This window comes from Macrotis lagotis, chromosome X (genome assembly GCF_037893015.1).
Source record: "Macrotis lagotis isolate mMagLag1 chromosome X, bilby.v1.9.chrom.fasta, whole genome shotgun sequence".
Classification (NCBI taxonomy): Eukaryota; Metazoa; Chordata; class Mammalia; order Peramelemorphia; family Peramelidae; genus Macrotis; species Macrotis lagotis.
The window spans coordinates 69,934,154-69,952,644 of record NC_133666.1 but is presented as its reverse complement, the minus strand read 5'-3'; the positions used below and the strand labels follow the sequence as shown (position 1 = coordinate 69,952,644).

Sequence of the window (18,491 nt, the reverse complement as noted above, 5' to 3'; positions counted from 1 at the left end):
AAGACTATCTACAATAGGTATCTCTACTTTCTCTCTTCTCACTCTCTTCTTAACAACTTACAATCTAGTTTCCAACTTTAACATTCCACGAAAACTGCCCTACTCAAAATTACCATTGATCTCTTAGCTGCTGGATCCATTGACCTTTTTAATACCCTCATTCCCCTTGATCTTTAATACTGCTCATCCTTCTTTTCTTCTTGATATTTTTAGACATCACAGTCTCCTGGTTCTTTTCCTGCCTATCTGACTGCTTCTTTGTCTCCTTTGCTGGATCCTCATCCAGATCATTCCCTAACCATGAGTGTCCCTCATGGTTCTTTTCTGAGACCTCTTCATCCTCCTCCTCCTCCTTCTCCTCAAAATCAGCAACAATACCACCACAACAATTTTACATGGTGATTTCATCACCTCCCATGATGTTGATGATCACCTCTATGTTGAAGATTCTCAAGTCTACCTATTCTGCCCTAATATCTCTGATGAATTCCACTTTCACATCTCTACCTGGCTTTTAGACACCTCAAATTGGATGTCACATAGACATCTTAAACTCAACACATGTAAAACTGAACTAATTAACTTTCCCCCTACCTCCCCCCTTTCCTTCTGTATTACTATAGAGGACAACATTATCCTCCCCAATTCCCAGGCTTGCAATCTAGGAGTCATCCTGGACTCCTAATTCTTTCTCATCCCTTATACCTAATCTGCTGTCAAGGTCTATTTCCCCTTTGAAATATCTCTTCAATACACCCCCTTCTCTCCTTTGACATTCCTACCCCCTCTCTAGTAAAACCTCCCATTATCTCATGATTGGGCTGTTGAAATAGTTTGCTGGTGGGGTAGCCATCCTCAAGTCTCTCCCCACTTCATCTTCCCATCAAAATAATTTTTCTAATCATGTGGGTTTGAACGTATCATCCCCCTATTCAATAAACTCCAGAGGTTCCCTATTACCCCTAGGCTCCAATGCAAAATGTATGTTTCCTATGCAAAATCCTTCATAACTTAACCTTTACCAGCTTTTCTATGACCTATATATTCCATCTTTACACTCTGGGCATTTTCACTGGCTGACTCCCTTGCCAGGAATGCTCTCCCTCCTGTACCCATTCAATGAGGTTTTTATCTTCCCAAACAAAATCTCACTGTTGACTGGAAATCTTCTCCAATTCCTCTTAATTTGAGTACTTTCACTGTTATTAATTTTCCCATTCATCCTATGTATCACTTGCTTTGTATATATTTTGGTATCTGTATTGTTTCCATCATTAGATTGTAAGCTCCTTGAGGATGGAGATGGTCTTTTCCTTCTTTTTGTGTTCCCAGCACAATGCCAGGCTCATGTTTAGTTGTTTAATAAATGTCCAGTGATTGACTTATTGAATTTGGGCTTAAACTCTCTCTGCTTGTGAAGGGAATGTTTGAGCTTTCCTTGCTTTGCTGCCTTCTCCAAGTCCTGAGTTCTGTATTGTTCGGATAATCACAACATCTCAGGGCTAGGGTTGATATCAAGTGACCCTTTTATCCATGGCAAAAGGAACTCCCTCAGAAATAATTATCTTGAACTACTTCTGGAAGTGACCACCACAGTTCCAACCACAGTTCCAAAATACAACTCATGTCCTATGACAGTATAACTCTTTCCTACCGAGACATGACAGAAGAAGACTTTGTTTTTAGGGTCTATTCAAGTTGGGGGAAATTTAAAGTATCTCAGCAACTAAAAAGACAAGCCTGTATATAGAACAAAAGTTAAGGCCTTAGTCATTACGTTTTCTTGAAGTTCACCTGGGAACATGTCTATTTAGAGGTAAACACCTGCCTCTGAGGCAGTCAATTCTATTATTTCACAGGTTCATTGAGATTAAAGTTTTCCACCTAAGACACTTAAAAAGCCTTCTCTCTAATTTAAACCCATCATTCTTTATATAAAGGAAAGAAGGAAAAGAAAAAGAGAAAGCAAAATCATAAAACTTCAGAATTGAAAGGTATCAACTATAATGTCCAATTCATATATGAACAGAAATTACCTATATATCAGTACCCACAGATGCTTTTATTTTTTTCACAAAACAATAACTAGGGGGTGGCTAGGTGGCACAGTGGATAGAGCACCAGCCCTGGAGTCAGGAGGACCTGACTCAATTCCGGCCTCAGACACTTAATAATTACTTAGCTGCGTAGCTTTGGGCAAGTCACTTAACCCCACTGCCTTGCAAAAACCTACCCCCCCAAAAACCCAACAACTAATATCTAGCATTTATACAATATTTTAAGGTTTTCAAAGGACTTAAATAATGAAACAACCAAAACTCAGTCAAGGAAAACAAAAAAAATGAAAAAATAGAAGAAAATATAAAGTACCTCATTAGAAAAACAATTAGAAAACAGATCCAGGGAAAATAATTGAAGAATATTTGGACTACCTGAAAGTTATGAACAAAGAAAGAGACTGGATAACAACTTTCAAGAAATCATCATGAAAAAATGCCCTGATATCCTAGAACAAGAGGGTAAAAAAAGTCATTGAAAAAACTCACAGATCACCTCCTGAAGGGGATTGCAAAATGAAAATGAAGGACTATCACCATCACCAACCCTACAACAACCCAAATTCTTCTATTTATAGTAGAAATCACATGTCTCAGAACTTAAAAGGCAACTTAGCACCAATCACAGTCTCATTTGTTCCCTCATAGTCCTGATAGAAGAATATGATAAGCCCATTTGAATCTGGGAAACTATATTCAGGCCACCATGGAATCAAAGCCTCCCAGAGTTGGTAAGTTCATTAGGAGCAAAAAAGAAGATTGAATACATTAAGTACAACATTTCTTTAGGTTCATGGCTATTTTGTTTTCTTATAACCCTCAAAGAAATATGTCCATCATGGACAAACAACTGCATCCCAAATAAGTCAATTTTACTTTTCCACAGTACCATGAGGTTTAAGGATTTTAATAAGGGAAGTGAGAATGTGATTCTCTTAGTTTTGATGCCCTTTTAATTTTCTAACAGACAAGAAAAGCCCTAGAATTTTATAATCATAAGGTATATAGTTCTACTGTAGATTTCATTCCTTACATAAACAATAATCACCTCTATTAGATGACCTATAAATGGTCTCAAAAGCTCTATTTAAAATGATGCCTGTGACCTGATCCTGAGCTTCAGTCATTCCAAGTATATTAGCAATCAGATGGTATAATGCTTTCAAAGTGTCCATTCAGCTCTTAGAGGCAGTATTTAAAAAATTACATTATAATAACATCTAAAAGCTGACAGGGACATCAGTGACCATCAAATCTATGCAAAAATAACACAAGCAGTAAGACTAAACATAGTCAGCTTTGAGACAACCCATGCCCCACATTCATTATTCCCATATACACTTGATAGAAGAAGATGGTATATATATATATATATATATATATATATATATATATATATATATATATATATATATCTAAGGGTTCATTGAGTTCTAGAAAACTGTTTTCAAATGGTCACAGAAATTATGGTTCTCAAAATTGGTAAGAATTTTAGCAGCTAAAAAGATAGGATCCTATACTTGAAATAAAAGCCCACAGTCATTTAATTTTCCTGCAGTCCTAGAATGAACTTGTCCATTTAGGTGAAAACACTTGCTTCTGGAGGCAGCCAATTCAATCTGTCCATAGCTCCACTAGATTAAAAGCTTTTGTATATAAGATGGACATTTCGCCTTCCCTCAGTTTTATACTTATTTCTCCTTTATATTGAAATGGGTAGGCAAGCAAAATCATGGAATTTCAAAATAAATATGTAGTTATTTGTAGTATCCAATCTTTGTATCATAAAGAATAGCCTTTAAAAATTGGTTCCACTAAAAAAGGCATCAAATGGCTCACAACCTGACTCCAAGCTTCAGTAATTTCAGAAAATTAAGTCTTCTTAATTTAGGTCATATTTAACACTAGGTAGATGTCTGCAATGAGTCAAAAAATAAGAGTATCTCAAAGCTGAGAATAATATCAACTGATCCTCAAGGAAAAGTAACTACCTTTGAAGTCCTGGTCAAGATCTCATTATTTATGGGAGAAATGAAGTCCTATACTTCAAAACTAAAAATGAAATCCATGCCTTCAGTCTCTCTTAGTTATACATCTACCTGTTATAAGAAGAGAATATGTTTACTAGGGGCCCATTCAACTGTGAGAAATTATGTTCAAAGAATCAAAGCATCTCAGAGCAGGTGGGGACTTAAGCACAAAAATATAAGAGAATACATTAAATGTCATATTCCTTTTCCTTAAGAATATAGACAATACATGGTCTTAGAGCCCTTGAGTCAAATTGTCCATTTAGACCTCCTCAGGCATACAATTATAGGCCTGCACAGGTCGATATGATTCAAATTTTTTTTTCATAAAAGAGGAATGTTAATGGAATTTTCTCAATTTTAATACATTTGCAATTTCAATTGCCTGGTGGCTAAGAAAAATAATAAAATTTCAAAATGGGCATGTATATCCCACTGCATAAGGCCAAGAAATTTATGAATATTAAATAATACATCCCAAAAATTTTCTCTTGTTTTCTACACAAAAGGAAAGCACATTAAAAGGCAAGTGATCTCATGCAAATCACCTCTATTTCTGAACATATTGCTCTGAGAAGGTACTAAACCTTCTAAGTAAACATTGGGTTCCAAGAAGTCTGCAGAGAGTCAAAGACTAACATTTCATAGCTGGGTAGGATATCACAGGAACTCTAATATGGGAAAACAGAGCTGTCTGAGATAAGGTAACATTACTCTAATTGTAGTAAAAGATTCCATGTCCCACAAAACTCAGATTGATCAGTTTCACTTATTTTCCACAAAAATGAGTTGGAAAAAGATAACATGAAGTCTAAGGGCCCAATTAACTTTGAGGAGTTATATTTAAATTGTCACCAAATCAAATATTCTCAGAATAGAAAGGTTCATCAGAAATAGAAAAAATTCATGTCTATGAATCATTATGTAATCTTGGAACCCAAAATGAACATGCTTATTCACAGAAAAATACCATATTCTAGCTATAAATTCTAGACTTATGAATTTTATATTTTTTTCATAAAAGAAATATGAATTAGATTTTTTTTCAATCCTATATATACTACTCCTTTGAATTGCCTCAGGGACCAAAACAACCATAGAATTTCACAGTATGCATGTACCTCCTTTTGCTGTAAGGGTTCCTTTATGCAGGAACAGTAATTACCTTAATAATATGCCTCACACATAATCCTTCCTGTTCGAATCAGAAGGCTACTCAAGTCTCTTGAAGCTGACCAGTATATTAGGTACAAGATGGAGAAATCTTTTCTCAGGACAAATTCAGCTGCTGTAGTTCCACTGCAAAGAAAGGTAAAAAAAAATGATAATATCTAGGAGCAGAGAGGGGTGACAATCAGCACTGTAAAACATGTAAAGTTATCTTCCTTAGAAATATTTACCTTATTCTGCTTTGGGTAGAAATCACCAGACTCGAAAATTTTTTTTTTTGTTCTAGTTTTTGTAGCTGTTATTTATCCTTTATCCTTGAAGGGGACCAATGACATAATGAGGATGGTGTCTTGAGGTAGAGCTGCACTCTCTCTTCCAGAGTTCATTGGAGTCAAGTGGCAAGATCAAGGTCAAGATGTCAGGCATGCCCAGAATGCAGTGGATGATCTTAGCCTTTCTAAATTAAGGACTTACCCTAGTCTCAGTTTGTCTGGGCCATGCCCATTCAATAACCAAGGTCTAAGTAAGTCTTGAGATAAAAGCCTAATTTATAATCTCAAAAATATCAATCTGGAAGAGAAAGATCCTTGATTTTCAAGGCCAAAACAGAAAACAATTCCTATTTACACTCATTCAATGGCATCAAAACCTAAACAATAAGCTACAGAGGCTTGGACTAGGGTATTATTGGCCATTAAATGAAAGTCAGACTGATTTGGGTTGGATAGTTTAGTCAAAAAACTGAAATTAAAATAGTGGGCTTATGTAAAGCCTGTTTTTTAAAACTATATTTCAAGAACTCAAAAATGAAAACTGCAGAGGACAAAAAATAACTTGACCCAGCTTTTTGGGAAAAAAAGGAATAATAGCATTTTCCAACTTCTGTTTGATTTGGAAGGTTGAGTCACCAAAGGGTGATGCCATTAAACTCAGATAACGTGGGAAAGACAGCTAATACAAGACTTCTCCTGAGAGTCTAGTTCATTCATTCCCACAAATATATACATATGTATATATATATATGTATATGTGTATATATATATATATATATATATATATATATATATATATGCCATACATTGAAGGAGAAAAAGCTTTAACTGAGACCATAATAGTAGTGAGGCACATTGTGTAAGAAATCTGTATGACAAGGTTTATTTCACAAACATACTCTGGAAGTCCTTCCCTCTGGGTAGAGCTCTCATGCAGAATGCTTGTTGTTGGTGCTCATCCTTCATGCTCGAAGAGGACCAGTGACATCAAAGAGTACCATCCTGATTTGATTTACCTGTGAAGTGGATTTGAGTGAAGCAGAATTGTCAAAGTCAGCAGTCTCACTTTCTCCTACAGTATCATCAGAGTCCAGTAGCAAGAAAAAGGTTTTTCTTTTTCGGGAAGGCAATGGAGTTAAGTGACTTGCCCAAGGTCACACAGCTAGGTAATTATTAAGTGTCTGAGGCTAGATTTGAACTCAGGTCCTTCTGATTCCAGGGCCAGGGCTCTATACTCTGTTCCACCTAGTTACTCCTGTAATACACACCTGAGGGAAGAAGATGTTGTGGGTTCTAAGGGCCCTTTCCAAACTGAGACATACTTTTCTTTCCCCCCCTTTTTTCTGATATAAATATTTTGTTTTCCAATTACATACAATGGTAGTTTCTACCAATAATTTTTTGCAAGGTTTTGAGGGTTATAATTTTTCTCCCTCCTTTCCCTCCCCCAACCCCCTAACATCAGGCATTCTTATAAAGTCTTTACATTTATTTCCATGATATGCATAGATCAAAATTGAATGTGAAGAACAGATCTAAAAGGAAGAAGAAAACATCAGAGACAGCAAAATTACCTAATACATAAGACAACTTTTAAAAATTGCAGATAATAAGCTTTGTTCTTCGTTTAAACTCCACAGTTCCTTCTCTAGATACAGATGGTATTCTCTATCACAGATCCCCCCAAATTGTCCCTGGATCATTGAAATGATGGAGTGAGCATGTCCATCAGGGTTGATCAGCACCTCATGTTATTTAAGGTCTATATTGTTCTTTTGGTTCTGCTCATCTCACCAGGATCAATATATGCAAGTTTTTCCAGGCTTTTCTGAAATTCTATCCCTCATGATTTCTTAAAGAACAATCATGGTTTCATCACATACGTATACCACAACTTGTTCAGCCATTCCCCAATGGATGGGCATGCCCTCAATTTCCAATTCTTTATCACTACAAAAAGCTGCTATAGATATATTTGCACATGTGTGATTTTTATTCTTATTTTCATGATCTCTTCAGGATACAGATCCAGTAATGGAATTTCTGGGTCAAAAGGAATGCACATTTTGATTGCCCTTTGGGCATAATTCCAAATTGCTCTCCAGAATGGTTGGATCAGTTCACAACTCCACCAACAGTACATTAGTGCTGAGACACACTTTTCAAAGAATCACAGATCCAGAACCACTGGATAATGGGAACTAAGCAACTCAAAGCATAGCCCTCTACAGGAAATAAAACTTCTGCTTAAGATTACATCCACAAGTTGTCTTCCCTGCCCAGAAGAAACCATGTTGACTTTGTCTAGAGATGCAAGGAACTAAGCTCCACTTGGTTTAAACATTTACCACATGAACAACCTCAAATGGACTACTCTCAGTTTTCTGTTCTTTGCTGCCTGAAAGCCTAGAATTTTACAATGGTTATTTCTATTTGTTTCTTACAGGATCCAATGCAGAGGATGGCAATAATTGCCTTTACAATATGTGACTCTAGGATTCTTATATTTCACACTGAGTTAGCTTATCCAACTGCTCTTGAGGTTATCCAGAACTTAACCAATACCAAGTTTACTACTGTTTGCAATATATTGAAATGCTATCTATCTATCTATCCATTCATGTGATGGAAGTTAAAAAAAGATTTTGAAAATGGTGATGCATACAATTCTTCTATAAATTCCAACTGATGTGTAAACATGAAATGTCTCTAGAATAAGTTGGATAGGTGTTCATTAACATCTGTTTGAGAGGTACCTCATTCAATTCCAAATGACATGATCCAAGGTTTAGGAATTATTAAAATACTGGCATGACAATTGAGATATTATTTCATCTAAGATCCCTTTAGCTCTTGGCTGCCATCCGTGATGATTGAAATTGAAAGAATAAGACTTTAAAGCTGGGTGTGACAATACTAGATCCACTATTACATGCAAAAACAATCTGCTTCCAAAAGACAAATTGTGCTTCCTTAATAGAAGGAATCTCAATACCTACAACTAATAAAGCAGCCTGGGCTCATCAGGATCTCCTAGGATTAGACAAATCTCTGAAGAAAATCTCAAGTGGAATCTATGAGTTCATTTCAGTTTGAGAGCATTCATTGAAAAGTGTCATGGAGTCAGATTCTAGGAGTGGGGACATTTCCTTATTTATGTGAACCCTTAGGTCATCCAGGAGTTGATGGTCAACCTGCGTACTGATGGAAAACCACCTTCTTTACTTCAGGAACAATTATATTTTTCCCAAAGATTTTTTTTAAATTTATTTTTATTAAAGATATTATTTGAGTTTTACAATTTCCCCCCCCCCCAATCTTACTTCCCTGCCCCCTCCACAGAAAGCAATCTGTCAGTCTTTACTTTGTTTCCATGTTGTACCTTGATCCAAATTGGGTGATGAGAGAGAAATTATATCTTTAAAGAAGAGACAAGAAGTCTAAGAGGTAACATGATCAGACAATATCTGTTTTTTTTCCTAAATTAAAGAGAATAGTCCTTGAACTTTGTTCAAACTCCAAGGATCTTTATCTGGATACAAATGGCACTCTCCTTTGCAGACAGCCCAAAATTGTTCTGAATTCTTGCACTGATGGAATCAGTGAGTCCTTCAAGGTTGATAAACACCCCCGTGTTGCTGTTAGGGTATACATTTTTTTTCTGGTTCTGCTCATCTCACTCAGCATCAGTTCATGCAAATCCCTCCAGGCTTCCCTGAAATCCCATCCCTCCTGGTTTCTAACAGAACAATAGTGTTCCATGACATACATATACCACAGTTTGCTAAGCCATTCCCCAAATGAAGGACATTTACTTGATTTCCAACTCTTTGCCACCACAAATAGGGCTGCTGTAAATATTTTTGTACAAGTGATATTTTTGCCCTTTTTCATCATCTCTTCAGTGTATAGACTCAGTAGTGGTATTGCTGGGTCAAAGGGTATGCACATTTTTGTTGCCCTTTGAGCGTAATTCCAAATTACTCTCCAGAAAGTTTGGATGAGTTCATAGCTTCACCAACAATGTATTAGTGTCCCAGATTTCCCACAACCCTTCCAACAATGAGAATTATCCTTCCTGGTCATATTGGCCAATATGAGAGGTGTGAGCTGGTACCTCAGAGAAGCTTTAATTTGCATTTCTCTAATAATTAATGATTTAGAGCAATTTTCATATGGCTATGTATTGCTTTGATCTCCTCATCTGTAAATTGCCTTTGCATATCCTTTGACCAATTGTCAATTGGGAAATGACTTCTTGTTTTAAAAATATGACTCAGTTCTCTGTATATTTTAGAAATGAGTCCTTTGTCAGAATCATTAGTTGTAAAGATTGTTTCCCAATTTAATACATTTCTTTTGATCTTGGTTACAGTGGTTTTATCTGTGCAAAAGCTTTTTTAATTTAATGTAATCAAAATCATCTAATTGGTTTTTGGTGATGTTCTCCATCTCTTCCTTAGTCATAAACTGCTTCTCTTTCCATAGGTCTGACAGGTAAACTAGTTCTTGATCTTCTAATTTGTTTATAGTATTGTTTTTTATGTCTAAATCCTGTAACCATTTGGATCTTATCTAGGTAAAGGGTGTTAGGTGTTGGTCTAAGTTTCTTCCATACTAACTTCCAATTATCCCAGCAGTTTTTATCAAAGAGTTAGTTTTTATCCCAATGGCTGGAGTCTTTGAGTTTATTAAACAGCAGATTACTATAATCGTTTCTTGCCATTGCACCTAGTCTATTCCACTGGTCCACCACTGTGTTTCTTAGCCAATACCAAACAGTTTTGATGACTGATGCTTTATAATATAATTTTTGATCTGGTAAGACTAAGCCACCTTCTTTTGTACTTTTTTTGATTAAGCTCCTGGCAATTCTTGACTTTTTATTTTTCCATATAAATTTACTTACAATTTTTTCTAACTCATTAAAGTAATTTTTTGGAATTTTGATTGGTAGGGCACTAAACAGATAGTTTAGTTTTTGTAGAATTGTCATTTTTATTATATTAGCTCTACCTATTTTCTGAAAGATCTTTAAGATTTTAAGGTTTTTATATAAAGAAGCATGAATTCTATTCTTTTCAATTTTGTACCTGATTCTCCTTGGAATTACCTCAGATGCAAGACCCAGAATATTGGGTACCAGTTGAGAAAATCATTTCTAAGGATTACCTATACTGCACATCCACAATTAATGGGTGAAAGAACAAAAACATCGAGAAGCCTTTGGTCCCAAGAAGAGGTAAATGATCTGCCTCTTCTTGCAACAATGGTAAATTCTATTCTTTAATTTCTATGAAAGGTAAAGGGTTTTTTTTTAATTAAAAGAAGATTAAATTAGATAGTTCTCAATTCACTACCAACTTCTTGGAATCTCCTCATAGAAAAGATCAATGATAAAATTTAACAACATACTTCAGCAGTAGGGGCCCATTTATAAAGGAATAGCAATCACCTAGAAAATATGCCCTACAAATGATCTTAAATGACTAACTCAGAAGGATACTCACCATTAAGATCCTAATGAGACCCAAGCTTAAGTAATGTATTTTGGGACTATTGATCTTGTTTTACTTTCAGTCCAACCCATCAGGGTCCATAACCATGCCCTTAACAGTCTCCCTTGTTCCCAGGTACACTTGAAGAAAGAAGATGATGAGAACCCACAGAAGTCTAAGATATATTGTTCTAAAAGTTACCCTAACAACGTATCTTCAGATCTTTAGTGGGAAATGAGCAGCTCAATAGGCAGCCCTCCATAGGATATGAAGAAGTCTTTTAGACTAAAGAGAGACCCTCACATGGAATTCTCAAGGTCTATCACAATCTGAGAACATTCATAAAAAAGTGTTATGGAATCAGATTTTCACAGTGATTAAATGACACACACTCTGAAGAAAGTAAATACATGCAATATAACATTTCTTCTTGTCTCTCAACAATCAGACAATTGGGGAACCCATGACAGAAAAATGTCAAACCCTTGCAAAGTGTCTCTTTCTAGCCATGGTTGATTTTATTTCTCCATATAAGTTTAAAGATTTAATCATAAAATAAGCTGAAATTAGGAAGTCTTCATTTTTGTTAGTTACTTTGCCTAGGAACTATCTCAGAGACAAGATGAACAATAAAATTTCATAATATGCACATATGTCTGTCTACGATAGGGACTCATATATAAAAGAATAGTAATCGCTTAAAAGTATTGCCCCCTAAATCTTAACAGGATCAAATCAGAAGGGTATTCCCCCTTGTGAATGTGATGAGATCCAAGCTTCAGTAATTCTCAGAATATAGGCTATCAGTTGGGAACAACATTTCTCAAGATGACCTCTGTTGCTATAGGTTCACTGTGAATGGGTTAAAGATTTAAATAATCTATGAAATGACATGGACAACATTTCGTATCATAAAATGTGCAAAATGATCTGCTTTGGCTAGATTCATACAGTTCTACTGTCAATCTGAAGCATTAGGGTCTACACCTGTGCCCATCACAGATTCCCATGCTCCCATAAACACTTGAGGAAAGAAGGTGATGAAGATTCTAAAGACTCCCAGAAGTCTGAGACCAACATTCTAAGATATCAACTCCAGAGATAAATAGCTCAATAGGCTGCCCTGCATTAGATATCAATTTATCTTTAAGACTGACAAAAGACCCTCATATGGAATCCTAGGGGTTCATTACAAACTGAGAACATTCATTCAAAAGTGCCATATTTTCAAAGAGAATAAATGAGTTCAGTTCTAGAAAAAAGAACAATTACATGCAATGCAGTATTTCTTCATAGCTTGCAATAATGAGACACTTGGGGAAGCCATGGCAGAAAATGTCTCTCACTTAAAAACACCTTTTGCTTTCAACCACAGTCGACTTTAGTCTTTAATAGAATTATAAAGGTAAATATTTTTTCAGAAATTAAGCTTGAATTAAATGGTTTTCAATTTTGGACCCACTTCTCATTGGAATTGGATCAGAGACAAGATGAACAATAATATTTTATAATATGAATGTACTCTATTGTCGGAGGCCATCAATAAAGGAACAGTCATCACTTAGACAAAATGCACCCCCCCAATTTTTCATAGTAGACTCAGATGTATAGTCACCCTTTAGACACTGACTAGATCAAAGATTAAGGATTTAGGGTACTAGTAGAGGACATCTTTCCTAAGGATGACCTCTGACACTAAAGAATCATGGGGTATTAGTGAAAGATTTGTATGCATAATTTCTTAAACCATGCAAATTGATCTGCTGTGGCAACATTCTTCTTGTCCTACTTTCAATACAACTCACCACGGTCCACAACTTTGCCTGTCACAATTTGCAATATTTCCATGTGAAATTGAGGAAAGAAGAGGACAGAGATTCTAAGAATCCAAATAAGTCTGAAACAGATTGTTCCAAGATTTACACAATATGGTTCAACTTCAAACTATGTCATGAAAACCAATAATGGAACCATCATCACTGAGATAGAAAATATATCCCACAAATAGTATTTCATGAACATATCAGAAGGATAGTGACTGAAACAAACTAGAACCCAGGTATGCAACGTACAGAAACCTGTGGAGCAGATGGGGAAATCTTTCTCAGGAGAAAGTATGACTTGCATCAGGCACAATATAAAAAAGTGAAAGACTTAAAACATCATAAACAGAGAGGCAGAATACTTGGTGCCATAAATTCAAAAAATGATCTGCTTTGGAAATGATGACCTTGCTCTCCTTTCAACAAGAACTACTGGGTTCCACAACCATACCCCAAATTCAGCTGATGGATGAACATGAGGTTAGTTCTGAAGGCCCATGTAGGCCTGAAGCGCGCTGTAGGAAAAGTCACAACACAATACTTCTTCAGGCCCACTGTGGGACCTGAGGAGTTCAAAAGGCAGTCCTCCACATGATAAGACAAAGTCTTTAAGAGTGAGGCAAGACCTTTCCAGGGATCTCAAGATCCATTTCGATATGAGAATTATCCTGCAAAAGTGTCATGGAATCAGATTTTCAAATAGATTTAATGATATCACTCTCTTAAGAAAGAGCAAATACAATCAATGAAACATTTCTTCATGTCTCATAAGGTGATGAGAAAACTTATTGTACATCCTGTCTACTCATTAAAATAGTCTTATTACAATCATGGTCAAATTAATTCTATTATGGAATTTTGAAATTAAAATATTTGTGACTAAAAGAAGCCTAAATATGAAAGTTTTCAATCTTCTACCCAGTTCTCATTGGAAGTGCCTCAGTAAAAAGTAGACAAATAATATTTTACATGTTGCACGTAAAGACCTCTACAACATTTCTTTCTGTTTTAGAGATAATGGGGAAACACCATGGCAGATTCTGCCTATAACTTCAAAATCATCTGCTTTCAAGCTTTGATGGATTGCATTCGGTCAATGAATTTTGAAATGAAACGGTGTGTGTGTGTAATAGAAATGTGAATTAGATAGTTGACAATTCTGTACCCACTTCTTGGAATTGTTTTGGAGAATGAAACGAATGAAACAATTTTACCATTTTAATTGAGCTCATCGGCTGAAGGGACTCATCTAAAAAGAAACAGTAATCACTTATATAATAGACCTGCTAAATGTTCCAAGAATAAATCAGAAGGATGCTCACCCTAGTGCTATGATGAGATACAAGCTTCAGGAATTCCCAATACATAGGCTTCCTGTTGGGGACAACATTTCTCAGGATGACCTCGGCCTTTATAGTTTTGTTGTGAATTGGAGAAGGACTTAAGTCAACCATAAGCTGATATGAACAACATCTGCTTGTGTAACACATGCAATATGATGGGCTTTGGCAATGTTCCTCTTGATGACCTTCCACTAAAACTCATCAGGGTCCACAAATTTGTCTGTCTCTCTTGGTGCCTTATAAAAGAGAGAAAAGAAGATCATGAAGCATTTAATGACCCAGAGAAATTTGGGGTTTACATAAGCATTGTGTTTCAATTTCAAAAAATATCATTCAACTTCATAAAGTAATAGTTCAAACTGAGATAGCCAACATGTCCCACAAATGTCTTGCACAATGGATTCAGAAAGATAGTCATCCTTTGGAAATGGACTCGATTCAAGCTTCAGGAAACTATAGTATATTGCAAGCAAGATATGAAAGACTTTTGTCAAGATAAAGTGTGAGTGTACAGGTACAATATACATAGGTGAAAGATTTCAAAGAAATCTGAGCAGAGAGGTACAACTCTGGGTGCCAAAAACTCATAAAATTTTCTCCTTTGAAAATATTCACCTTGTTTTCCTCTTAACAGGAAAGGTGAGGTTCAACAACCTTGCTCATTATTGTCTCCCTTATCTGAAATGTAGCTGATGGATGAAGAAGAGTTCAGCTCTGAGGCTCCAGGAAGACGTGAGACCCATTGTACAAAGAGTCACAGCACAGTGAATCTTCAAACCTACAGTGGAAGCTCAGAAGTTGCAAAAGCAGCTCTCCATAGGAAAAGATGTCTTAAATAGTAAGGAAAAACCATCCTGTGGAATTTCCAGATGCCTTTCAATTAGAAAACTTTCCTTCAAAGATATCTAGGAATCATATAGTCAGAGGAATAAAATGATATCCCCTTCTGAAGAAAGAGTAAAAACATACAATGCAACATTACTTCCCGTTTCAGGAGCTAATAGGGAAAACACATCGTAGATCCTGCCTATTCCTTCAAATTGCCTACTAACAGTTATGGTCAACTTTATTCCGTTAACAGAAGTATAAAGTTAAAATATTTGGGCATGATAGAAGCTTGAATTTGAAAGTTCTCAATCCTGTACCCAATTCTCATTGGAAGTGCCTAAATATCAAGTAGACAAATACTATTTGACATGTTGCATGGATGGCCCTCTGCACTTGGGGGCACATCAATAAGGGGATATTAATAACAGAGGCAATATGCCCCCCAAATTGTTCCGGATCACCTCAGATGTATACTCACCATTGTGACACTGACTCAGTCCAAGATTTAGGTAATAGTGTACCAGGTTAGGGACTCTGTTTCTAAGTATGACCTCTGTTACTAGAGGCCCACTAGGAACTGATGAAAGACTTGCCATCAATCAGCACACAAGGACAACAGATTGTTTCCTAAAAGTTGTAGAAGGATCTTCTTTGGCAGTATTCATCTTGTTCTACTTTCAGTACAATGCACATGGTACACAACTTTGCCTATCACATTCCCCCTTGATCCCATCATGACTGATTCTGAAGGATACTCATAATTTGGAAATGGATTAGATTGAACTTTCCAAAATTCTAGAACATTGCATAATAGATAGGGAAATCTTCTCAGGATAAAGTGTGGCTTTTTAAGCACACTGTAGATAGGTGACAGAGTTCAAAGTCTTCTGAGTAGACAGGTACAACCCTGGGTGCCATAAACTAATAAAATTATTGACCTTGGGAATATTCACCTTGTTTTCCTTTTAACAGGAATGGTGAGGTTCAAGCACCTTCCCTATCATTGTCTCCCTTATCTGAAATGTAGTTGATGGATCATGAAGAGGTCAGTTCTAAGGCTCCACTAAGGCCTGTGACCCATTGTACAAAGAGTCACAGTATAATGAATCTTCACACCTAAAGTGGAACCTCAAGTTTCAAAAGCAGCTATCCATAGGAAAAGAAGTCTTCAATAGTAAGGAAAGACCTTCTTGTTTAATTTCAGGATGCCTTTCAATTAAAAAACTTTCCTTCAAAGATATCTTGGAATCATTAATTCAGAGGAATAAAATGATATCCACCTCTGAATAAAGAGAAAAACATGCAATGCAACATTTCTTTCTGTTTTAGAGGTAATGGTGAAACCCCATGTCAGATCCTGCATATTCTTTCAAAATCATCTGCTTTCAAGCTTTTATGGATTGCATTCAGTCAATGAATTTTAAAATGAAACGGTGTGTGCGTAATAGAAATGTGAATTAGATAGTTGACAATCCTGTACCCACTTCTTGGAATTGTCTTGGACAATGAAACAAATGAAACAATTTTACAATTTTATGTGAGCTCATCTGCTGAAGGGCCTCATCTAAAAAGAAACAGTAATCACTTATATAATAGACCTGCTAAATGTTCCAAGAATAAATCAGAAGGATGCTCACCCTAGTGCCTATGACGAGATGCAAGCTTCAGGAATTCCCAATACATAGGCTTCCTGTTGGGGACAACATTTCTCAGGATGACCTCGGCCTTTATAGTTTCGTTGTGAATTGCAGAAGGACTTAAGTCAACCGTGAGCTGATATGAACAACATCTGCTTGTGTAACACATGCAATATGATGGGCTTTGGCAATGTTCCTCTTGATGACCTTCCACTAAAACTCATCAGGGTTCACAATTTTGTCTGTCTCTCTTGGTGCCTTATAAAAGAGAGAAAAGATCATGAAGCTTTTAACAACCAACAGAAATTTGGGGTTTACATAAACATTGTGTTTCAATTTCAAAAATATCATTCAACTTCATAAAGGAATAGTTCTTACCAAGATAGCCAACATGTCCCACAAATGTCTTGCACAATGGATTCAGAAAGATAGTCATCCCTTTTAAGACTATAAATTGGGGACTTCCAGCCAAGGTGGCAGAGAGAAGACAGGCACAGTTCTAAATTCTCCTGATCTCTTCCCCATCTATCACATGAAACAAACCTCTTAAAAGAAATCTGAACCAGGAAACCCAGAAAGAAACACCAGGAGAGGAAAATCTAGCTCAGGATTTGTCTCCCACAGCAGCCTTGGCTGAGTACCGGCAGGTGAGTCTGAGCTCGGAGGTAAGAACAGCCGGGGATCAGCCAGATCAACAGTTGAATCGGAACTGGGAGTCTGAGGGCCTGAGAGGTGGACCTGCTGGATCAGCAGTAGGGCTGGACGAAGGGGGCTTGGGTCCGAGGGGAAGAAGAGGCCTGGTCTTGGTGCTGTCCCCTCTGGAACTTGGGGAAGGGGCTGGGGGGAGAGGTCTGGTGCAGGAGAGCTGTGGATGCTGTCCCTGGGCTCCTGGAGTCTGAGAAACTCTGAGGCCACACCTCCATTGTACTGAGGCCTCTTCCCAAACAAATGCATATTACTTCTGCCTCAGGCCCAGGTGTGTGAGCAAAAGAACCAACCCAGCTGAGGAATGACCTCAGGCCAGGGTAAAGCCCACCACTGATTGAAGCCAAAAGAATTCAATAGCTCCAATTCCCTCCCTCAAGCAAAGGGAGAAGGCCTCCCAACCAAGGTCATGGACACTCCAGAGAAAGCAACCAGCACCTCCTACTGGCCAGCCAGAGAAACTGCACTCAGTAAAGCCTTTAGAGATCCCAAGCCCAGGTGAACCAGCCCCACCCAACTCAAGGTCTTAGCATAATGAAGAAGGGACAGTGGAAAGGTGGATCCATTGAAAAATTCCTGGAAGGGAAAGACCCCAACCCAGAGAGACCTGGAACATCTGAGGAGAATTCAATCTGGTCTCCAGCACTTAAAGACTTCCTTGAAGAAATAAGGAAGGAGTTTAAAAATCAACTGGAAAATTTGGGGGAGACAATTAATACCTTGCAACAAGAAAACAAAACCTTAGAAAGTAGAATTGGACAATTATAAAATGAGAATAATTCTCTCAGATCCTTAAATGAGCAAATGCAAAAAGAAATTAATTCTCTCAAAACCTCAATTGGTCAAATGGAAAGCTCTTTCAAAAGTAGAATTGACCAATTGGAAAAGGTTAATGAAGAACACTCCTCCCCCCCAAAAAATAATGGAGTCTACAGAAACTAATGACTCCACGAGACAGCAAGAGTCAGTTAAACAAAATCAAAAAATAGGAAAAATAGAAGCAAATGTGAAATACCTCATCAACAAAACCACTGACCTCGAGAATAGATCTAGGAGGGGCAACCTGAAAATTATAGGACTTCCTGAAAACATTGAAGAGAAAAAAAGCCTGGACTTAATATTACAGGA

At 36.8% G+C, this 18,491-nt stretch overlaps 1 long non-coding RNA gene across 1 annotated transcript in view; it reads right to left on the bottom strand.

Moving 5' to 3' along the window:
* Window positions 1-18,491, bottom strand: part of LOC141498285 (uncharacterized) — a 43,757-nt gene that overhangs the window by 14,290 nt on the left and 10,976 nt on the right. Inside the window, exons 3-7 of the long non-coding RNA XR_012471601.1 lie at window positions 16,659-16,916; window positions 14,173-14,429; window positions 6,429-6,545; window positions 5,488-5,629; window positions 5,253-5,386 (exon numbers count right to left, since the gene is read on the bottom strand). This is a non-coding gene — a long non-coding RNA (uncharacterized LOC141498285). The remainder of the gene's footprint in view (window positions 1-5,252; window positions 5,387-5,487; window positions 5,630-6,428; window positions 6,546-14,172; window positions 14,430-16,658; window positions 16,917-18,491) is intronic.